Raw genomic sequence first — 24,306 nt, 5'->3', positions numbered from 1 at the left:
ATGAGTCTCTTGATTTTAAAGATTATTTTTAACTACTGTTCAATTGTTAGTATTGCGGAGGGGGGGCACTTTACCAATGAGCTACATCCCCAGTCTCTTCTCTTTCTCCCTCTCCTCCCCTCCCCCTCCTCATCCTTCTCTACCTCTCCCTCCTCCTCCTCAGTGCACCTACAATTGCACTTAGTGCTATAAATTCACCATAAAATAAAAAGTTCTTTCAGATCTTGGAAGAGGACAGGAGAAGGGTGGGGATGGGGACACCTGAGTTCTGAAATCCATGCCCAAGCCCTGAAGTCTCGGCGGAAGGCGGCGGCGGAGGCTGGGGCAGGGCATGATGGAGCCTACTGCACTGTGAGAGCGCAGGGGCCGCGGGTCGGCCATGCCCTGGCGGCACTCACATGGTCGCCAGCGGCTCCAAAGCTCGGGGCCTTTGGCCCTTCACCTCTACGACAGGGGGCGGCGGCCCGGAGGCAGCGGGCAGTGAACAAGCTTTGGTGGGGCCTCGAGGCCGCCCGGTGCCCCCTTCGTATTCCCGCGCCGCGGCTCCCTGTTCCATGACGAGGACGGGGATCTGGCTCATGAAGAGACAATCGTCACCAAGAATGGGCAGAAGCGGGCCAAACTGAGGCGGGTGCATAAGAATCTGATTCCTCAGGGCTTCGTGAAGCTATTCCCGCCCCCCCATGTGGATTTCCCTGTGATTCTCTACGAGGTGTGGGCCTGGGAGATGGCATACACAAACACTGTCTGCCTCAGCAAGAAACTCCCAGACTTGAGGTGAGGTTTCCATTGAGGAGCCCAGAATAAACCTGAATAAACTCCACTGGCCCAGAACCTTTGCCTGTGAGCAGGGCAGTCCCTCGGTTTAACTGTATATTGGTTTGTGTGTGGACAGGAGGTGGTTAGTGACTGGTGAAGGCTAATGGCAGATTTACCAGCCCACCCTCCCCAGCCACCCCTGCAAGAAACATGGCAGGGCATATGCCAGGCAGGAATGCCTGGTTCCTGGTTCCTTGCCTGGCCTGCTTCCTTCCAAGCTTTCCCAGGGCCAAGCCCTGCTAGATGCTACAGCACTTTACAAATAAAGTCTGCCTTCTTCCAGCCCCTGGGCTAGGGGTGCTTTACACAAAAGAGAACTTCCTGTCCCCTCACTTTCCGTACCCCCTACTTGGAGCATTTCAGCCATTTGCTACCTCGATTCCTCCTGTATTGGACAGAGGCTGGGGGCAGCACCAGCCTGATTCTTCCCACCTACCTGCCATTTATTCCCACTTTCAGATGGACAGTTTGCTGGCAGTTAATAGAAATGGGGACTGTTGTGAGAGGCTTCTCCCTTCACCCAGGGCTGGAATGATCCTTACCCACTGCAATTAATTGTTTATCCTTCCCCTATTTGAGAGAGTGCAGGCCACGGTCAGGATGGGCTGTGGATGCCTGTGCATATGGGGAGTTGCCCCAAGCCACCCATTCTTTGTGTCAGCTCCCCACACCACTTGGGAGGGAACTGTCTACTACCCTGTGGAAAGGAACAACACACTAGGGCTGGTGTGAATAGCTATAAGGAGCCCAACACTCTTCCCCTACAGTATCCTCACCCCTTCAGTATCATTTAAGGGAAAGTACTGGATCCCCTTGGTAGATACAAAAAGGAAGGGTTTATGTTTTACATAAAAGGAATACTTAAAATGTGAAGGTTTGTAAATAGTCTAGTCTATGATGATGTTGGGACAGAGTCTGATTTCTATATAGAAATTACTTTTTTTTAATTCTTATTGTGCAAAATCTGTGCTTCTAGAGTGTGGAAAATGGCTTGGGGAGGGTGGTCCCCAGCATAGGAAGACTGTTGTGTTACTTGTTCAATTTCAATAAAATTATTTGTAGATCCTGCAAAAAAAAAAAAAAAAAAAGACCTGAAGTCTCACGTTTGTATCCTAGTGCTCAGTGTCAAGGGCCCAACAAACGGATCCAAATGGCTAAAGGAGAAATGGAGACTGGAAGGCAATGGAACCCCACACATATGAAGATCATGTCCACCTTCCTGTATGGTCTGTTAACCACCTGCCTGGGGGTCGTGGGTCCCCAACATCATGAGGCTTGGTGGCCGGGCGCGGGGCTCCGGGGCATTCCTTTCTCCTCTCCGTGTACTTTTATTGCCCGGGTTGCTGCCCTCCCTCTCCCCTCCTTTCCAGTTCCCTTTGAGGACTCAGCTAAAAGCACTTTTTGTTCTCCAGCTGGAGGGTTATACTCCAGAGACCCAGAATCGCAGCGCCCCCACGCGGCCGAATGAAGCGTCTCTGGCTGCAGCTGGAGGTCTTGGAGAAGTTTGTGGAGATTTGTGGCCCCTGTCTGGCCTCTCCTCTACCCTGTGAAGATGCTTGAACTGGCACAAAGGAACCAAAGACCTTGAGTTCTGACACCCTCAGTTCTGCATTTCTTCTCCCAAAGGCCCACCTCCTCATATCTGATTGGATAGAAAATACTGTTTAGCATACATGAGCCCCTGGGTTCAATGCCCAGTACTGGGGGAAAAAAAAATCCACCTGCCTTAAACAGAGTGGCTAGCTTGTTGGGCTTTCTGGATAGGTGGGGGCCATATGTTGTTCCTGCTGCTAATAAATGTTGATATAGTTGGCAGACTCAATGTGAAGCTTGCTCACCAGTGTGACATACCTTATCTAGGAAGGCCATGACTAGGGTTTACCTGTGTTCCTATCTGCTTCTATAATTGATGTCCACTGGCACTTCTCAAAAAGAACCTGGCAATTGTGAAAGGCCACAGACTGAAAGGGCAATGGGGGCGTAATATACTCAAACTTCAGTGATCATCAGAAAACAGATTTCTGTTTGTTTGTGTTTTTTTGGTACTGGAGATTGAACTCAGGGGCACTCGACCACTGTGCCAATCCACAGCCCTATTTTGTATTTTATTTAATAATTTTTTTTTAAAGAGGAGAGAGAGAGAGAGAGAAAGAGAGAGAGAGAGAGAGAGAGAGAGAGAGAGAGAGAGAGAGAGAGAGAGAATTTTGATATTTATTTTTTAGTTTTCGGCAGACACAACATCTTTGTTTTGTATGTGGTGCTGAGGATCGAACCCCGGGCCGCACACATGCCAGGCGAGTGCTCTACCGCTTGAGCCACATCCCCAGCCCAATAATTTTTTTTTTTTTAAGTTTTCGGTGGACACAACATCTTTTGTTTGTATGTGGTGCTGAGGATCGAACCCCGGGCCGCACGCATGCCAGGCGAGCTCGCTACTGCTTGAGCCACATCCCCAGCCCAGAATGCAGATTTCTGGGTCCCATTCTAGAGGTTCTGACCTAGTTGTTCCAAAGTAGAACATACATGTACCTGTCTCCCAATGATACTATGATGGTGGTCCATGCTATGCCTGGAGAACTGTTGTCAGTGCTCAGGGATAGTGCTCAAAAAGGCCTATGGTGAGAGAGCTCAGCTTGTCCTGGCATGTATTTTGTGAGACAAGAGTTAACCTATTGCTGGAGACTTCCATGGAAATGAAATCATGGAGGGCCCCACAACTATGCTGTGTTTGGACATTGCCCCAAGTGCCTGAGAAGCCACCTGATTAGTATCTAAGGGTATTTAGGATCCCTGGGTGGAGGGATGGCAGAGGCCAGGTCTCCAGCTCTCTGCTCTGGGGTTCTGGGGAGGTAGAAGCAGCAATCAGAGCTGCCCTACAGCTTTGCATACTAGAGGGGCAGGGATTGAATGGGGGTTGGATATAAGAATACACAATACTTCCATGCTTACCTAAGGCAAGGCCATTCCTCAGGGGGTCTGCTCAAGGTTCTATGATGTTGTGGGATAAGTTAGTTTGATGTGTCAACTTGGAGGGTGTTTTTGGATGAGATTTTCCTTTAAATCAATGGACTTCTATTGCCTTCCATAATGTGGATGGTGCTTCTCCAACCAGTTGAAGGCCTGAATAGTACAAAAAGAGTAGTTTGGCCAGTTGCAGTGGGCCACATCTGTAATCCTAGTGATTTGGGGGGCAGAGGCATGAGGATTGCAAGTTCAAGTACAGCCTCAGCAACTTAGTGAGGACCTGAGCAACTTACTCCACTTAGTAAAACCCTGAATCAAATTTGCTCTCCTCCTCGTAAACATAGTCTCACTATTCTGGTTGACTTTAGTAGTTAAATATAAAGAAGCTCTAAAATTGGAGGGGAAAATGGGTGCAAAAAGTTTCAGTTGTTTAGAAAGTTTGAAAAACAATAGTATAAAAAAAGGAGATGTTTGGGGAACTGCACTTCTGCGTCGCAGGGTGTTTCTGGGTCCCAGTGTTCGCAGCTGGATCCTGCTGAGGGATGTGCTCTTTTCTCGGGATCTTCTGGCCACAGGAGCTTCCACAAGCAGTGATCCAGGGGGCCTGGAAGTAATTCTCCCAACAATATTCTCAGATCCACTGTTCCACACTCCCCCAACACAACTGCACACAGGGACCTAAACTGATGGCAAAGCCACTTTGGACACTTCATCCATCAATAGCTATCCTCCTGATAGACACACACAGATATTTGTAGATCACTTTCTGGTTTTCAAAGTATTTTCACTCACCTACAATTCCGATTCCAGAAGACTCCCTATAGCTATTCTCATTTTAAATAATATTCTTCCCATAAACGTGAATTTTTCTCTAACTTGGCCTCTTGCAAGACCGATGCTCAGCAGAGATCAGGCCAACCTATTCTTTTTTCAGAGGAAACACCTGTGCTCTAGGAGAGAAAGGGAGTTGCCCCAGCTCCCCCAACAAGGGATGGGAATTCATAGCTGCCAGCTGTCCCCCGCGGCTACCCTGGGGCCTCTACATATGAGGACAGGTGGAGAGGCCAGGTAAAATGGAATGGAGTTCAGAGTCTCCTAAGGAATAAGCTACTTTTTTGTATTTGTATCTCCATGGTCAGTGCAGAGCCCAGCGACCAGTAGGACTCTGTAAATGACCACTGAATTGTGTGTTGAGTGTTTTGAGCTGGACCAGAAAGACAGTGAGGGAAGAAAGGACCCTGAGTCAAGCAGAGGGGCAGATGGGAGGGCAAGCTGCAAATGCCATTTGAATTAACTAACAGTTGCAGAGAGGGGTCTGGATGGAGACTCACAGTTGGGTTCATCCAGTGAACAACCAGTACCTTGGGGCTGAGTAAAACACACCAAAAATGCACACAGGCTTCTCTGGAAAGATGTGTCTGGGTTTCAGAGAAGTGGAGGACCAGGACAACTAGCAATGCACACCACAAACTGGGCAATTACCATACACCATCTCCAACCCACATAAAGACCCTGACAGGTAACACATGCCCAGGGCTTGCTGAGGACCCCACTCTCACCACAAGTCCACCAGACCAAGAATGCTGGTCATTCCTGTCTTCCCTGATCAGGGAGAGGTATGGAGGATATCTTGCACACATTCATCTGGGTCCTAACTGGCAGAGCCTGGATTTTTCTGATTCCAAGCCCCCTTTCTTTTTTCAAAGCCCCAGGGTGCTGAACAGGTAGCACAATCCACAGGGACTGCAGATTGGAGTTGTAATCAGCCAGCACAGCAGCAAATACGTCCTCAGCACTTTTTAGACATGGTGTTCAGAGCCACAAGGAATCTGAAAGGAAAGAAAACACAGTCTTTGCCTGATTTTTGCCATGAGTTACAAAGCCCAGAATCCCATCAGAGAGAAAGCACTGACCTGCCTGGAGCTCAGGAGAACCACAGGGACAAAATATAATCAATTCAGGCTGGGGTTGTGGCTCAGTGGTAGAGCACTCACCTAGCATGCGTGAGGCACTGAGTTCAATCCTCAGCACCCCATAGAAATAAAATATTGTGTCCACCAATATCTAAAAAATAAAATATTAAAATACCTATATATATATAATAAATTCCTATAAGATAACTATAAGAAAATATCGACATAATTAGCGTATATAAGGGAGATGGGAATGGGAAAGAGTAGAATGAATCAGACATAACTTTCTACATTCACATATGAATACACAACCAGTGTAACTCCACATCATGTACAACCACAAGAATGGGAAGTTATACTCCTTATAAGATGTCAAAATACACTTTACTGTCATGAGAAACTAAAAAGAACAAATAAAAAAATTTAAATAGTGTATACAAGAAAATCTATGGGAAATAAATATTGTTCATTTTTATCAGAAAAAATACCACCACACATTACTATATTTACAACCTTTATCTTATGTGATTCCCACAAAAGTCCTGTGAGATACACACAGAAAGGCCATTCATTTGTAAACCAAGTTAGGATTCAGGGAAGGCATCGAGGCAGCCAGGGTCCCATGTTGGTGGCTGGCAGAGCTGGAGATGGGACTCTCATTCTGATTCTCTTGCTGTGTCCACCCATGATCACAGGGATGTCAAGGGCTACAGATTAGAAAAGCCACAGGGACACGAGAGATTACTGAAACAAAGGCTTCTGGGTATCATTAATATAAAAAGACCAGAGGCGTGGAGCAGACCAAGGCTTCCCGGGGAAGGCTGGGCCAGAGTGGTGGTAGGAAGGCAGGCAACCTTCATCGCCCCCATGGCTCCACATATATATCAGTGCTGGGTGCTAGGTCCTGTGGAGACAGAGGCAAAGATGACAGTCCCTGCCAACAACTGTACAGTCCTTGAAAACAGGAGAGATTGACAAGCTGTGATGTCCAGTGTACCCCACCTGTGTGGTGGTGGCGGGTTGGAAAGCCTTTAGAGCAGATGGAGTACCTGACTAGCACCCTGGGGAAGGAGAATTCTGCCAGAGAAGGAAAGCCACGATGGAAGGAATGGTCATTTTCTTGAGGAGTCCCTGCCAAGCACCCTGGCACCAACTGCAGCTTCACCATATCCCTGTTGCCCCGTGTGCAGGGAGGCCAGACTGCCCCGATGCTGGGGGTCACCCACAACAGGGAGGACACAGTCCAAGCGCTACTGAGCTGCCAGGCAGAGGTCAACCTGCAGGACCATGATGGATTGTGAGCTCTCATGCTGGCCTGTCACCATGGCAACACCGACCTGGTGCATCTGCTCCTGGCCCACCCGGCCTGTGACAGCAGCCTGACTGATAAGGTGAGACTTATGGGCAGTTAACAAGTAGGTTAGTGTTTAACTTCTGGTCCTGAAAAGTGCCTTGATGGCCAGCAGAATCCGAGGAGCCATATGGTGGTAGCAAGAAAAAATCAACCTCACAAGGCTATTGTAGATTTAATGAGGCAATATAGTGCTTGAAGCCTGACGGTTGGGAAACCCATGGCTATAGACAACTGGATGAAGGAGCAAACTTGACAGAGTCATCTCTAGTTGTGAAACTGGAAATACCTCTCTGATATTGATCCACTCTGCCCATTCCACCAAGCCAGCCTGCAAAGTAGCCCTGCCAGACCCAGGCTTCTTAAACAAAGGTCTCGGTAAGGTGAGGACATCGACAACGAAGACGACTATGATGATGATGATGAGATGATGATGATGATAACTAACCTGTGCCAAAATCATTTAAACCCCACGATGACGTTCTAAGGTTGATAGAGCTGCTGCCATTTTGCTAGAGGAAACTGAGGTCCCAAATGGTAAGGTGCATAGGGTAAGGTACCCAAGATCACACAGCTGGTGGAACCCACCTCCCTTGAACTCCTGAGCCCAACATCCAGCTCTCCCATCATCCTCGTTGTTGTCCCACGGAAGCAGCGTGTCTCTAGGTCTCAGATGAATCTTTGCACTTTTCAGAGAACCTACTGCTTTTCAGCAAATTAATCAGCAATTGAATAAGTGAACCCCTAAGTTTGGAGACCAATCATCAGAAACTATAGGTAGTGTAGGTTGGAGGTTCAGTAGCCTTGAGCTCAAGCCCTGTACAGGGGAAAAAAAAAAGCAAATTGCTTTGGGCAGTGGGAGCCAATGAAAAATTTCTGAATAGTGGGGCCATTTGATCAGATTTGCTTCTTCTGATGATCACAGGGGGAGACTAGAAGAAAAGGGATCAGTTAGAAGGTTCTTATGAGACACTGGATATAGAGCAATTTGGGTGGGGTGAAGACAGAGCCCAGCAGGAAAGGAATCAGAAACTGGGGCATGCCAAGATGGGGTGACATACTGAATGGTGGAGAGGCATCAGAAATGGGTGACAGGAGAATGGTGGTACCATTGTCCCCATATCTATGTTCTCTTCCTCCTTAGTAATACAACTCCCAAATTTTAGCTGGGCACCTAACCACCCAGGGTCAGACTCCATTTCCTAGCCCCCCTTGCAGTCTGGTGTGGCCAAGCAACTAAGTTCTGGCTAATGAGCTATTAGCAAGGCAAAGGATGCAAACTCTGTCTCCTGCATTGAAAGTGAAGGGGATGCATTTTCCCCCTCTCACTGGCTGGAATGTGGTAATCAAAGAGTTTGATCCTTGAAGATGAGGCCCACACCTGAGGGATGATGGAACAGTGAGTCAGAAGCAGCCTCGTCCCCATCCAATCTGCTCTGGACTACTCATTCTCTATTTGATATTTGAGCAAGGAATAATATTCTAACTTGTTTAAGACACTATACATTTGGAACTCTGTTGAGTTGGACAAATGTCCTCAGCACCCTGTGGCAATCTCAAGGGTCTAATGTTATACCATAAGTGGACTTCATCATTGAAAAGCTTAGGAAAGCCTTTTGGAAGGAGCATAATGGCAAAGCTAAGTACGGTGGATGTCTCCTCCTGGTACCAGCCCTTGTTCATGCTCAATGTGGAAGCACTGAGCCCAAAGACCTGCAGAAAGGGGTCACTTGGCAGATGTCTAAATAGAAACCGGGATCCCTAAGGCAGCCAGTTCTTAAACCAATCAGTGAATTTGAAATGACCTGGTGTAGAAATCAATGCAAAGTCATTGAATAATCTGAGCATTTCAAATATAAAAACATGTGGAGTTTCAGACAATAGCGGTGGATTATTGTCAGAGAGTGCCTCCACAGAGTGCAAGAGACATGAGGACACAAGCTGAATTTGTATGAGTAGAAGTCAAGACAAATTGAAGGTAGGAGTAAGAAGGAACTAGGAGTGGGCCCCAGATCAAGAGCAAAGAATAAGCTTATGGAGTAGCTGCCTCCTGGACTACCTACCAAGTTCCCCTGGCCTGGAAACCTCCCTTCCTAGACCCATCACTCATCCAAGGAGTGCACCAGTAAGCTACCATATTCCTGTAAGAGAACTAACTTGGCCTCTGGCCCCCAAACAACAGGTACCACACACTACCTGTGCCAACCAGGAACTTAGGAGCTGGGATTTAGAAGAGGGCTTCAACCCCCTTCTGGTGTCCAGGTTGTAACATGTGGATCTCAGAAGCTACTGGTGTCAGGGTCAGCCATGTGGGCTGAGGACCAAAAGGAACTCTTCAGATGGAAAGAATGGAGCAGATGCTCAGGGCAGAGCAGTGGTGAGAGACTACTTCCTGATGTGACCAGGGCAACCCTTGCTCCATGAAGGCTGCAATGCATACCACCCTTGCCTTCAGTAACATGCCTCCTCTGGGTATGCAGCCTGCGGAAGCCAACCAAGGCCTGGTGTCTATTCAGACGTCTCAGGGTTTGGATCCGAGTGGGCCACTTGGCCATTCAGGCTCTTGATCTAAAAACTGGGATGACAGTTCCTCCTACCTTTTACTTTCGGGTTGCTGTGACGGCTCCTCTGACCTTAAGGGTCTGCAGAAAGAGAGAGAGAGAGCGAGAACATGCGCTGACCCCTTTTATTGAGGAAAAGCTATTCAAAGGAGGCAAGGGGTCAGGTTTCAGGGGGCTGAGTCTATCTTCATGATGTCCACTGTCAGCAGGTTGACTGAAACCTGGGTAGGCCACATCGAAGGGCACAGTAAGAGGAGGGGACACACACAAGGCACTTCCATGGAAGATTCTTTCCTAAACAGGGCAAGGGGTTATATTACAAAGGAACAGGTGAGCATAGCTCCACCCATGGGGCTGTAGCAAGACACACCCATTTCTGTGACTGAGCGCCTCAGCACCCAGCTGGGGAGTGTAACTCAGTCACATTTAAGGTTGGCCTCCCACACTCCTCTGTTCTTGCAAGCATTTAATTAGCTAGACCTCCGCAGAGTGATTTCCCTTCCCCTAGACCTGGCCATGTGCTTAGCAGCTTGACTTCCCCGGGTCCACCAGCCCTCCACATCTGAGGGCTTCACATCTGTGGATTCAACCAACTGTGAATTGAAAGATGTATTTCATGTGTACTAAACACATACAGGCTATTTTTCTTCTCATGAATCCCTCTACAATATAGTAGAACAACTACTTACATAGCACTTACATTGCATTAGGTATAAGTAATGTAGAGACAATTTAAAATATACGAGAGCCTGGTGTGGTGGTGTATGCCTATAATCCCAGAGGCCCAGGAAGCTGAGGCAAGAAGATCATGAGTTCAAAGTCAGCCTCAGCAACTCAGCGAGGTACTAAGCCACTTAAGCAACTAAGCAAATCTTGTCTCCCAGTGGTTAAGAACCCCTGGGTTCAATCACTGGTGAAAGAAAGAAAGAGAGAGAGAGAGAGAAAGAGAGAATGAATGAATACGGGAAGTTCAATCCCTAGCACTTCAAAATAAATAAATTAAGAAAGTGTCCAGGAGAGTGGGGGGGGGGGAGAGGTTATTTGCAAATACTATACCTTTTTGTTTGTTCATTTGTCTTTCTTTTCTGGTGTTGGGAGTTTATCCTAGGGCTTCAAACATGTGAGACAAATGCTGTACCACTACTGAGCCACATCCCAGCCTTGACATTTTTTTTAGAGAGAGAGAGAGAGAGAGAGAGAGAATTTTAATATATAAATATATATATATATATTTTAGTTTTCAGCGGACACAACATCTTTGTTTGTATGTGGTACTGAGGATCGAACCCTGGCCACACGCATGCCAGGCGAGTGTGATACCGCTTGAGCCACATCCCCAGCACCCAGCACTGACATTTTTAAAAACTAATATTTATTTATTTATTCTTTTTTTTTTTTTTTTACAAAAACACAACTTTTCATTTCTCTGGTTGTACATGATGTAGAGTTAAATAATTTGTGCATTCATACCCATACATAGGGGTAATAATGTCCATATCGTTCTACCATCTCCCCCCAACTCACCCTCCTCTTCCCTCCCTCCCTTCCTTCCCCTCTGCTCAATCCAGAGTTCCTCCCTTCTTCCCTTGCCCCCTGACCATTATGGATCAGCATCCACTTAGAGAAAACATTTCACCTTTGTTTTTTGGGGATTGGCTTACTTCACTTCGCATGATATTCTCTATTTCCATCCATTTACCTGTAAATGCCATAATTTCAGTCTTCTTTAAAGCCAAGCAATAATTCATTGTGTATATATGCCACAGTTTCATCATCTACTGAAGGGCATCTAGGCTATTTCCACAGTTTAGCTCTTGTGAATTGAGCTGCTGTAAACAGTGAGGTGCCAACCTGCCATTTTAAATTAGGCACTTGAGCATCCACAGATTTTGGTTTCCTCAGGGATTCTTAGAACCAAGACCCCTCCAACACCAAGGGCAACTGTACTTAGAACTGCTCAGGCATTGATTCTAATGACTTCACACACAGCCAAGTACTTCTCACAATAACCTTACAAAGTAAGTACTGATATTATTTCTGTTTTCTATATGAAGAAACTCAAGCACAGAGAGGTTGAGTAACTCATCTGAGGCCACCTGCCTAGTAAAGAGCAGGTCTGGGATTTCAAGCCAGCTGATCAGGCTTGGAGACTACACCCCACAGTCATGCACCAGAGCACTTCTTGCTCCTTCTCAGTGCCGTGGGCTGGGGAAAGTGTGCCTGGAAGCAGGGGGTGAACACTGCTGAAAGAACAAAGCTGCTTCAGGGACCCAACATTGAGTAAGTTACTTTGCAGCTCAAGTGGGTGGCCACTGGACAGAGAGGACAAAGAGGGAGAGTGCTTAAGACTGGAACTGTTGAGATGTTGAAAGCCCAGTATGTTCAGTGTTTCTAGAAAGAAAGGGGCCTCTATCCAGAGCACAAATGTTTGAACCCACATTTCCTCAATCGCTCCTAAGGAAGAAATTCCCAATACAGTAGTTTAGTAGTTTAGATCAGTTTTTTTTTTTTTTTTTTTTTTTTTTTTACCACCACCCCCATCCTGGAGAGAGATGGACCTGGAGATACAGGGAACCCAGCTGGTGTTCTGGGGGGTCCCTGACATCCTCTCTGTCTCTACCTTTGGCCTCCATCCAACTTCCATGTTTGGGGAAAGCTGAAAACAGGTCCTAGGCCTCTGATCCAGGGAAGTCCACTATCTTGTTGGGTAGGGGGTGACTGAGCAGCACCACATAACCTGTGAGACTCACAGCATCAGAATCCCTTCAGCCCTGGCCAGGGCAGTGGTGTATACCTTGATCTCAGTGATGCAGGAGGCTGAGGCAGGAGGAGAGTGATTCAAGGTCAGTCTCACAAGATCCTATATGAAAATAAAGAATGTAAAGAAGGACTGAGGATGTAGCTCAGTGGTGTAGCACCTGGTTCAATCCCCACTACCCACTCACCCCCCAAAATCACTCCATTCTCCTTGAATGCCTCCAGGCTCCTGAAGGTAGGCCAGGGAGAAGGGAGGGAGGTCCATGGGGATGGCACCCACCTTCATAGGAAGTCCAGAAAAGTGTCAGTTGGCTCTCCAAAGCATGCGCCAGTTTTGTGCTAGGTCCTCAGATTGAGGGCTCTCGCCAGTTCCAAGGTATAAGAAAAGCCTCACCCAATGCCGTTCCCCCTGTATTAATTCTCCCCATAACCCTACAGGGCTCAAAGCCACACGGCCAATACATGCTGGAACCAGGATTGACAGAGATTGACATTCACACCTGGATGAAAGGCCATGAATCTACCACACCACCCCTGTTCAGCCTCACTTCCCTCTGACTAGCCCACTGGAAAGTCAAATGCAGCATGTCCCAAACCAACATCAAGAGCTCAATTCAGGGGACCCCCTGAAACCAACCCCTCCTCTAGTATTTTCTCTCCCAAGAGCCTATTCAAAACCTGCACAGTCAACATAGAGCACTCTGATGTGTAGAAGTCATTCCCCCGCCCACCAAGCAATTCTCTAGGAGATACCAATAGTGCACCATCTACCTGGAGTCGAGTCAGATCCCACAGGTAAGGGCTCAGTTCCAAAGGCCTACAATCTGTGTGCTTCTCTGGTGTCTGATTTTCATTTTATTTTCCTATTAACTCATTTTTATTGGGACAGTGGGTTGAATGGTGGCCTTTAAAAAGATGTGTTCACATCTTATTTCAAATTCACTGTAAATAGGATCTCATTTGAAAAACGGTCTTTGCAGATGTAATAAAGGATCTCAGAATGAATGACCCTAGATTATCCAGATGAAGCTTAAGTCCAATGACAAATTCATATGAAAGACTTTCAAAGGAGAGATACTTGGAGGCCATCTGAGGATAGAGGCAGAATTGAAACAAAGCAGCCACATTGCATGGGAAACCTGGAGCCAGGAGCTAGTGTAGACAGAGACCTAGAACTATGAGAGTAAATTGTGTGGCTTAAAGCCCAAAGGTGTGTGATAATTTGACATCGCTGTCCAAGAGAGCTCATAAAATGGTATTTATGAAAGTATTGATTGGCCACATATTTTGAGGGGAAGCATTTTTTTTTCTTTGCATATGTGGTAGTAGAGATTGAACCCGGGGTGCTTCAGGAATGAACTAAGTTCCCAGCCCATTTTATGTTAAATTTTGAGATGAGTTCTTGCTAAATTACCCAGACTGGTCTCAAACTTACAATCATCCTGCTTCAGACTCCCAAGTTGCTGGGATTAAGGTTTGTGCCATTTTGCCTGACAGCATTAGTCTTATTTATTTATTTATTTATTTATTTATTTATGTATTTATTATTGTGCCAGTAATTGAACCCAGGGGTGCTTAATCATATCCCCCTCGCTTTTTTTTTTTTTTTTTTTTTTTTTTTTTTTTTTTGCGGTGCTGAGGATTGAACCCAGGGCCTGTGCATGCAAAGTAAGCACTCTACCAATTGAGCTATATCTCCAGCCCCACATCCCCCGCCCTTTTTATTTTTTGAGACAGGGTCTCCCTAAGTTGCTCAGGGCCTTGCTAAATTTCTGAGATTGATGATTGACTTTGAATTTGTGATCCTCGTGCCTCAGCCTCCCATTCTCTGGGACTACAGCTATGTGCCATGGTAACTGGCTAGATTTGTTCTTAATGCAATTTGAGAAGCTGTACTCTACATAGTTTCCTTGGGTGTGATGAATCATATTTTATGGACATAGATGTGTCTCCATCACTAAACTCTGGAGGGAGAGCAGACATGGAGATTTCATGTTTTTTCCCCTCTTAACTCCCATTACCTAGCTCTTGACCTCATACAGAGCAGACAGGAATAAACCTCATTAACCTGTAGGTCCAGGCTAGATTTCCTAAACTTATATTGAACATATGACTAAAACCTTCCCCTGTGACCAGAGTTCCTCTAACCTAGACCCCATCTGTCTGAGTTAGAATGGGTTCCAGAACCTGGAGAGAGGCTGAGGTGACAGATGAAACTGTTGAATGATGACCTCTCAAAAGTGCTACCAGAAAAATATATTGATAAGACACAGTTGAGTTCATTTTTGTCTCAATGAGATAGCTAGTTGCTTCTTACTGGGGGAAAGTTGTGATATACAAAAGGCTTTGGCATCTGATCTCATGAGGATTGGGCATGATTAGGATTAAGAAAGTCTAATAGTGAGACATGGAGCATGCCGGTGACCCCGACTACTTGGGAAGCTGAGGCAGGAGGATCACAGGTTGAAGCCAGGCTGGGCAACTTAAAGAGACCCTGTCTCTAAATAAAATATTAAAAGGTCTGGGGGTGTCTTTCAGTCATACAGTGCCTATGGGTGTGCCCAGTTCAATGTCCAGGTACAGTGAAGACGACAAAAAGAAAAAAATATGATATAATAGTTTACAACTGGTGAACAGCAAGGGGAGCATTTTTGAGGTGAGAGATAACAAGAGTATAAAGAAGTAAACGATTTTTAGATGCATTCTGTTGAAGAATCAAATAAATTGAAATTTGCTTACTTTTTTTTTTTGGAAAATTCCTAAAATAAATTATAGTTATTTGCAATTTTTATCTTCCATGGGAAAAGTTTCCTGAAATAACACAAACTGAGCATCCTGAAGCTAAAAATCTAAAGCCCTAATTGCTCCAAAGTCGGAAACATTTTGAATTCTGACATGATGCTACAAGTAGAAAATTCCATAACATGAAACTTGGATTCATGCAAGAAATCATTTAAAATATTATGTAAAATTCCCTTTGATCTATGGGTATAAGGTGTTTATGGAACATTAATGAATTTTGCCAGGCATCATGGCACACTTTTGTAATCCCAGGTACTCAGAAGTTTGAGGAAGGAGGATCACAAGTTCAAGGCCAAACTTGGCAATTTAATGAGAGCATATCTCAGAATAAAAATAGCTGGGAATGGAGCTCAGTGTTAAAGCATCCCTGGGTTCAATCTCCAGGACCCCCCCGCCCCCCGCTGCAACACATATACACAAATTAAAATTTCATGTTTAGACTTGGTTCCCATTCCAAAGACATCATGTGTATGTTATTATTCCAAAATCTGAAAGAATCCCAAATATTTTTAGTCCTAGGCATTTCAGGTAAGCATCAGAATAGCCAAGTACCATGTCTATTCAGGGTACTCAACCTGAACACCTTTCAGTCATTTATCAACACAGTAAAAATAATCCTGAAAACCAGAAACTGATCCCTCACACCACACAACATGCTGATGCCTTTGAATTCATGTTCCATCAAGGGCTAGGAGAGTTGTTCAAGACCTGGACAGACTTTTATCTACTAGAATCAACCATGGTTTGGATGAGTGTTCGTTGAAGGACAAGTCACAATTGATGACACAATGACCTTTCCACATGCCTCCTGGTCTATGTGCAGTCTGGAAGCAAGAGGACTGTTGCAGACAGGCAAAGTGAGCCAGGCACCCTGGAGCACACCTGGAATCCTGGAAGCTGAGGCAGAAGGATCACAAGTTCAAAACCAGCCTCAGCAACTTAGTGAGACCCTAAGCAACTCGATGAGACCCTGTCTCTCAATAAAATATAATAAAGTATGGCTCAGTGGACAAGTGCCCACGGGTTCAATCCCTGATACCAAAAAAAAAAAAAAAAAAAGGACACAAAGAAGAGAGCAGGCTTAGCAGAGGTAAATGCTGATGTGCCTGGAAAGGTCAACCCAGGCTGGCAAGCACACAGCCTGGAACTGGAAGAGAAGCAAACACATCTGGCCCCCAGGAGCACACTTGATCTCCTTCCTAATCAGGAATAACCTACCTCTTTAGGGTGGAACACTGAGCCTGATTTACCTAGAAAGTACTTGGAGTGAAAGGTGGGGTGAGTAACATTTATTGAGAGTCCACAGGTATTTGTTAGACCTCAGTTGCATGGAAAAGTTCAACATATCCACAATCTTTATAAATCAAATATTCCCAATACCATTAGAGAGACCTCTATTTATAGGAAACTTGTAGCAAATCTCTAACATGAAGGAAATACTCCTTGGTTTTGATTTTTTCAACTACTTGACTTCTCTTTGACAAAATTAATTATCTAAAAGAAAGCACCAGGGGATGGGGCTATAGCTCAGTTGGTACAGTGCTTGCTTAGCACGCACAAGGCCCTGGGTTCAATCCCAACACCTCAAAAAAAAAAAAAAAAAAAAAAAAAAAGAAAGAAAGAAAAGAAAAGAAAAGAAAGCAGTCAATATTTTCACCAAGTGTGTGCTACCCAGCCAGACAAGGAAAATTCTGACCTCCCAACAACAGTAAGAACCCCCTTTTTCTAGAATCTACTTCCCATCAGTGTTTCCATTTGGCTCCTTAACACTCCTTTGCAGGTTTTCTGCCAGAATGAGGGAGCCCTCTACCAGGAACAGTCTCTCCCATTCTCTCTTCCTCTGTTTTGTCACTCCTCCACCATGTGCAGTGCTAATGCAGTGACTTCCTGAGCTTAGTGCTACTCTGTCCTGGGCTTCTGCCATGCTGCTCTCCCTGGCTCTCCTCCCCAGGGCTCCATCTCAGATCCTCTCTCCTCCTACCCATTGAAAAGTTTTCATTCTCTTTTCTTCTCTTCCCTCCTTTCCCTTAGGGACCCAGAGCCTCTCCAAATACTTTCATCCCAAGGACATCTGTACCTAGGACTCTTCCAAAGTGCTCCTGAGTTCCAGCACACCCTGACTTTGAGAACTGACCTGGCAGGAGTGCCCACCACCCAGCTGTCCACTGCATCTGGTGAACCCCTCTCAGCTCATGGCATCCTGCCCTCAATAGACCCATCAATAGCTCCCCGCTGCCTACAGAAATTCTGAACTCCAGATTCACACTCCAGTGTGGTCTGGCCCAGCTTCACCACTTCCAAACACCCACCACTCCCAAGTGGGTCACTCCCTCCTGCTAGACTCCTTTTCCCCTCCTCTAAAAATTTCCCATATAGTGTCTTCTGCCTCTTTGAGTTCTCCATGCCCAGTATCTGCATGTTCCCATCTTGCCCAGGATTCTCTAGTCTTTTGAACATAGGTTCCAAAATACCTTGAAAAGTTGTCAGGTTTCAAAAGGACTTCTCCAGTGGGCATGCTGTCCCAGAAGGTCAACATACGGCGCAGTTGAACCCAGAGAAAGTCATTAACTGCCACTAGAAAAAAAATCAAAAAAGTATAAAAAAAAAAACCCAAAACAACAATTTCACCCTTTCCCCCCCCCCAAAAAAAAATCACCTATTTGAAGAAGTTAAAAAAAAAAAACACAGCTGGGCAAACTTGTGCACATCTGTTATCCCAGTGGCTCAGGAGTCTGAGGAACAAGGATCATGAGTTCAAAGTCAGCCTCAACAATTTAGGGAGGCCCTAAGGGACTCTGTCTCTAAATAAAATATTAAAAAGGGCTAGAGATATGGCTCGGTGGTGAAGTTCCCTGAAGTTCTATCCCTAGTACCAAAACAGAATGAAACAAACAAAAAAACCACAATACATTATGAGCCGTGCTTGGTGGTGAATTCCTGTAATCCCAGTAATTCTCCAGGCTTCGGCAGGACAATTGCCAGTGGAGGCCAGTCTCAGCAACTGAGTGAGATACTAAACAATTTAGCAACACCCTGTCTCAAAAAATTTTTTTAAAGGACTGGGGAAATGCTTCAGGGGTTAAGTGCTTCTGGGTTCAATCAATCCCTAGTTCCACAAAATAAATAAATCCCCCCAAGAATAGAAGAAAGAAGATAAAAGTGTTATAAGTCAGAAGTTTAATGATTAAGAAAATTTGAAAATTTAATTTGTAAATATAAAATCTGCATCACTGAACAAGGTGAGGATTGGTAACTAGCCTAAGAAAGAAAGGGTGGAAGAAGAAAAAGGAGAGAGCAAAAACACAAAATTAGGAATAATAAACGGAAACTTTCTCCATATGTAGAGGAAATATAAATAGACTTGAGAGTGTTACGTATTACTTAAATAAATTTGAAACCCTACGTATGGATGATCTTCTATAAGCACGTGTATTAGTAAAATTAGATTAGAAAAAGATATAAAGCATAAAGATTATGAAAGAAAATTTTAGGATTCTCGGGCTGGGGATGTGTCTCAAGTGGGACTACAGGCATGTACCACTGCACTCAACCCAGAGGCCTCCCCTTATGAGCTCTTGGCCTGGGCATAGAGTGTAGGAATAAAGAAGAGGATTTGTTGAGGCATATTCCAACCCTCTTCATCTTAAGGGACCTAGCACATCTGTTGGGGGAGTTTTACATCAGGTAATTGCATGTTAATTTCTCAACAGTTTGCTAGCAAAACCCAAAATGTTTCAATAGATTGAGTTCTCATGTTCTCAGGAACAACTGATTTGTGTTTCAACTTGGAGGGCGGAGAAAGGAGCTCCCTGTCACCACCATCTAGGTCATTGTCTCAGCAATGACAATACCAGCAGCTTCTGTTGACACTGGGGAAAGGAATGTTTCTATTGGTTTCAAGAGAGAAATCCCTACCAAACTCTGATTTCAAAAAGGTATGCAAAATTAAAAAGCGCATGTTCTGCAGTGGTTCGGAATAATCACACTGTGAGCAGCTACTAAATTCCAGCAAAGACTTCATCATGGATAAGATTATATTAATAGCTTCCTTTGTGGTTCAGTGTTGAGTCTGTCTGTTTTACAGTTGTTTTATAAGAGTTTTAAGCCCAAGGAGTGTAAATTTACATCAAGCTTGGTAAACACCAGAGGATCCCATCAGGAGTTAGTAATTCAATCAGCAGGTCTGGGAGTATTGCTCAGTGGTAAATCAGCAGGTCTGGGGATATTGCTCAGTGGTACATATCCTGCATATGAGGCCTGGATCTAATCCCCAGCACAGAGAGAGAGAGAGAGGAGAGAGGGAGAGAGGGAGAGAGGGAGAGAGAGAGAGAGGGAGAAAGAGAGAGAGAGAGAGAGAGAGAGAGAGAGAGAGAGAGAGAGAGAGAGAGAGAGAGAGAAAGGAGGGAGGGAGGAAGGAAGGAAAAATATTGTGGAGAGAAAATGTGATCAGCAGTGATATTCCCTCTTGCACTGCACTATCCAAAGAAGATGCACGCAGATTACTTGGAGGCAGGTATTCAGGTCTTTTTATTTGGTAGAGCAGTGAGCTTTCCAACCAGAACATACTTTCATATGAAACTTGCTTGCTTTTGATGGAAGGAACTGTTGGCAGTTCACTAAGTTAGCCTCCTTGGGACAGGATGAAAAATAAGGAGGTCGAAGCAGCTGTTTCCAGGCACAGAAAGGCACTGTCCAGATACCCCAGTCCTTCTGGCCCTAACTTGTGGGGCGCACATGATGTCAAGGTGTGTGCACAGGTGCAGCAGTGGTGCTGGTTGCAAATGACATGGGCAGGCCAGATGGCCAGGCCTGGTTGCAGTCTGAGCCAGAAGCTAGAGCCTCAGAGGGCTCCAGCAGCAGCATATGGACCTCCACGAAGGAGAAGGGAAATATTTTAGTCTGCACGTCCAGTAAGCAAAAATTATGTGTGGCTGGGCTCATGGGTGCACACCTGTAATCCCAGCAGCTTGGAAGGCTGAGGCAGGAGGATCACAGGCCAGCCTCAGTGACTTAGCAAGACCCTAAGCATCTTAGTGAGACTGTTTCAAAATAAAAGTAAAAAGTGCTGGGTGTTGCTCAGTGGTAAAGCACCCCTAGGTTCAGTTCCCAGTAACTCAACCCCCCAAATAAATTATGGATGAGAAATGGTAAGTTTGGCTTTTATCTTATGTCCCAGGGTGGAGCCATTTAAATGTGTGCAGGCTAAGTGGATGTTCTACCATTGTTATTCCCCCAGCCACTGTGTATACCTTTTCTTTTTTTTTTTTTTTTTAAGAAGGGCATTGTAATTAAACCATAATTTGCTAAGCTCTGAAGGTAACAGTAAGTTTGAGTCTCCACACACTTCACCCCACAACTTCACAGAGAGGTTGGGATACCCAGTTGCCTCAATGTTCAGCCTGGAGGGAGGTCAGGATACTTGCTTATAGATCATGCTCACAGAGTAACACAAGAATCCTTCCTTGCCCTTTAGATTTGCTGGTTGCTGGGCATACAGGGTGTCCCTTGGCTTGTGGAGCTATCACTCCAAGCAACCCCACCTTGACATACTCTTGTGTATCTTTCAAGGACACCAGTGATTGGCTTAAGGACAATTAATCTAGGATGACCTCATCTCAATTAACTGAATCACACCAACTTTCAATGTTTCCTTGAGATTCCAAGGGACTTAAGAGTTGGGAGGAGGGATACTATTTTATCTATAACCACCCACCCCTTCAGCTTTCACAGAGGATGACTAGAGATGTGTGAAGAGTGGCTTTGTCAGCATTTTGTCACCTCCCACAGCCTGTAGGTCCCCAAGCCATATTCTTCTTCAAAATACCCAGCGGGGAGACTGAGGCAGGAGGCTCACAAACTGAGGCCAGTTTCAGCAACTTAAATAAAAACAAACTGGAGGTGTAGCTCAGTCAGAGAATCCCATAGTTCAATCCATAGTATTGGAGGGGGAGGAATCCAGCCCCCATTTTGAGACCCTGGACTTACTACCTCTGTGGCAAAAGGGACTTTGCAAACTTGACCAAATTATCTTTTGGACATGAGATGATACTGAATCATCTGCATAGGTTCTAAATGCAATTGCAAGTATCCTTATGAGAGGGACAGAGTTCCTGCCTCTGGGAAGAATAGCCTTGGGGTGACAAGGGTAAACAGCAGTAACTTGGCACCTGTCCAAAATCCAAGGGATGCCAGCAGCCACCTGAAGCTGGAAGAGTAAGAACACATTCTCCCTGAAGCCTGTAATAGTGATTTCAGTCACATGATAGTGATGCTGCCCTTCTGGCCCTCAAACCTGAGAGTCAATTTCTATTTTCAATTTTATTAATTTCTTATAGTGGCCTTAGAAACCTAATCATCTAGTTAACAATGTCACACTCGATATTGAAGATGTTACTATGAGAAGCAGGCTGAGTAGTGTGCAGGACATTTGTTTTTTAAAACTTCCCATAAGAAGTTTTTTAGAAGTGTGTGGGAATTCTGTAAAACTGTCAAGGCAAAGTGGAAAGATAATGGGGCAACTCTGACTAAGGGTCTCATCTTCCCAACTGTTTACCAGGACCAAATGCCTTAACCCTTGGTGGTTTCTCATTTTCTAAGATCTGCATCAGGAGTGGGGCTGCAACTTCAACGGTAGAGGGATTTTCTCGCATGGGCAAGATCCAGGCTTCAACCACCAGTACTGAAAACAACAAAAACACAACTATTGAAAAGACAGGGAAGAGAGTTGATCTGTATGGAGTTAAGCAGTAAAATTCAAAAACTATTCAACTACATACAGTAAGGACAAAGTACGTTGGAAAAGGTAAAACTTTTAATAGCAAATTGAGTATATTCAAATAGAAAAAGCACATTCGCTACAGAATGATAAAATTATGAAATATTCTTTCCCATTCAATCAGCATTTGCAATTTTTCTTTCTAATACACCCTGCCACCTTTCTCCTATACATTTCTATTACTTTCCCCATCTGTTCCATGCACAGATTCCTTCCTCCCCTCCCCCCTAAGTAATACAGAAACTTCCCTAGGAAAACTACAATGACTATCATTAATTTTTTTAAATATGCCCTTTAACCTTCCTAACATCTGGGTAATACCACACCTTTCCCCTCATCCCCAGTTAACTCCCACTCTTCTGGACAGACATGATGTTGTATTCATCAACTTTCTAGATCTATGTTGGGGTGATGAGAGTGTTAAGTTGCAGCTACCTATGTTGTTTTCTCCAATAATTCTTTCAAAGTGGGTACACAAGAAATGAACTTCCTAAATTCTTCCATATCAAAAAATACCTTTGTTTGACCCTGGAAATCAAATGCCAATTTGGCTGGATACAGGATTCTAGGGTGAAAGCCTTTCTCCTGAAGCACTTTTATGATATTGCTCCACTGACTTCTTGCATCCAGGGTGCCCAGTGATAAATCGGCTGTCAGTCGGATTCTTGTGCCTCTGTAGGTGATTTCTTTTTTCTCTCTAGAAGCCTTTAGGATTTTCTCTTTATCACTACAATTCAAAAACTTCACTAAGATGTGCCTAGGAGTGAGTCTGCTTTTGTCAATCACGCTGGGGATCCGGTGTGCCCTTACTATCCCCAAACTAGAATCCCAAAGCTCTGGAAAATTTTCTTCAATTATTTCCTGTACTATGTCCTCTGCTTCATTTTCTTCACTCTCTCTTTCTGGGATTCCAATCAAACGGAGGTTGGCACTTCTGAATTGATCCTCCCTCTCCCTTAGAGTTTCTTTATTAATTATCTGCTTGGCCATCTGTATGGTATTCTTAGATAATTTTTTCATCTCATCATCTAGATTGCAAAGTCTTTCTTCAAGGATGTCTATTCTACTCCTCAGATCATCTATTGAATTGTTAGTTTCCAAGATATCTGGAAGGCATTTTTTCATTTTTCCAATCTCTTCTTCCATCTCTCTGAAGATTCTGATCCCAGTTGTTCTGTAGTTTGTTTCCGTTTCCTGGATTAGGTCTGCCTCTTTGGATGTTTGTGTTTGAATAGTCTTCCCCATAAAAAACCCTCCTACTTCCTCTTCCTCCTCATTCTCAGAATTCCGTACCTTACGGAATACATCAATCTCTGCATCAGCTCCCATCTTTCCCATCACACTTGTCACAGGAACAAGGTGACAGGTTGAGTCCCGTTTCTCACATAATGTTGAGTCATCTTTGCCCTCCTCCTCTTCCTCCTCCCACCATTCCTCCTCCTCCTCCCACCACTCCTCCTCCTCCTCCCACCATTCCTCCTCCTCTTCCATGGCACAGGCCCCTTTTTCCTCTTCTGCCCTCACATAAGAGATGTCGTCCTCTTCAGTCTCTGAGTCTTCTCCTGTCACCTCAAATATAAGGATTCCTTTATCCTTCCACTGGGAAAACTCTTCCTGTCGAGTCTCTAAGTTCTTCACTTCTGGCCTAGTCACTTTTACCTCTTTGATGAGTAAGGAATGCAAGCCATCACTTGCTGTTCCTCCAGCTTCATGTTTTGAATTTACTAGAGCTTTACCCTGAAAGTCAAAAGAAAAGTTTTGTAAAATGTATGTCTCTTACAGAATTAAGATTTTCACTTCACTCTCTAAATTTAATGACTACCACTTTGAAAATGAGCAAGTACTGGGAGAACTGCTTCAATATTTCTTTTTCTTATTCTTCTTCTTTTTTTTTTTTTTTTTTAATGGTGCTGAGAATCAAACCCAGGGTCTTGTAGTAATTACATGTTTGTGAAGGTAGTTCCCAAGCAAGGCAAGTTTCTCTATGATTATTCCAACATTCATACATTCTTTAGTAGTACTGGCAACAAATTTTCATGATGTCTTTATGTATACCTTCGACCTTCTACATCCCTATCCCTTGATGATTTGTATATAAAGGACACTAATTGACAATTTATTTTCATAAATTTCATCACTTGTCTGTTATTGTAATAAGATCTTGTAACCATAGTCATAGCAACTCAGGAGACTGACACAGGAGGATGTGAGTTCAAAGCCAGCATCAGCAAAAGCTGAGGCCTAAGCAACTCATGGAGAATCTGCCTCTAAAGAAAATACAAAAAGGGCTGGGAGAGCTCCGGCTGGGGCTCAATGGAAGAGCACTCACCTAGCACGCATGAGGCACTGGGTACAATCCTCAGC

General features: G+C 44.7%; 1 pseudogene; it reads left to right on the top strand.

The window, feature by feature from the left end:
* The first annotated feature begins 398 nt into the window (after positions 1 to 398).
* LOC144249257 (tumor suppressor candidate 2 pseudogene) lies at positions 399 to 2,379 on the top strand (annotated as a pseudogene).
* Positions 2,380 to 24,306: the final 21,927 nt, after the last annotated feature.

Source organism: Urocitellus parryii, chromosome 11 (genome assembly GCF_045843805.1).
Source record: "Urocitellus parryii isolate mUroPar1 chromosome 11, mUroPar1.hap1, whole genome shotgun sequence".
In the NCBI taxonomy this organism is placed as follows: Eukaryota; Metazoa; Chordata; class Mammalia; order Rodentia; family Sciuridae; genus Urocitellus; species Urocitellus parryii.
Note: the sequence above shows the minus strand (reverse complement) of the source record. Positions and strands in the feature narration are given on the sequence as shown.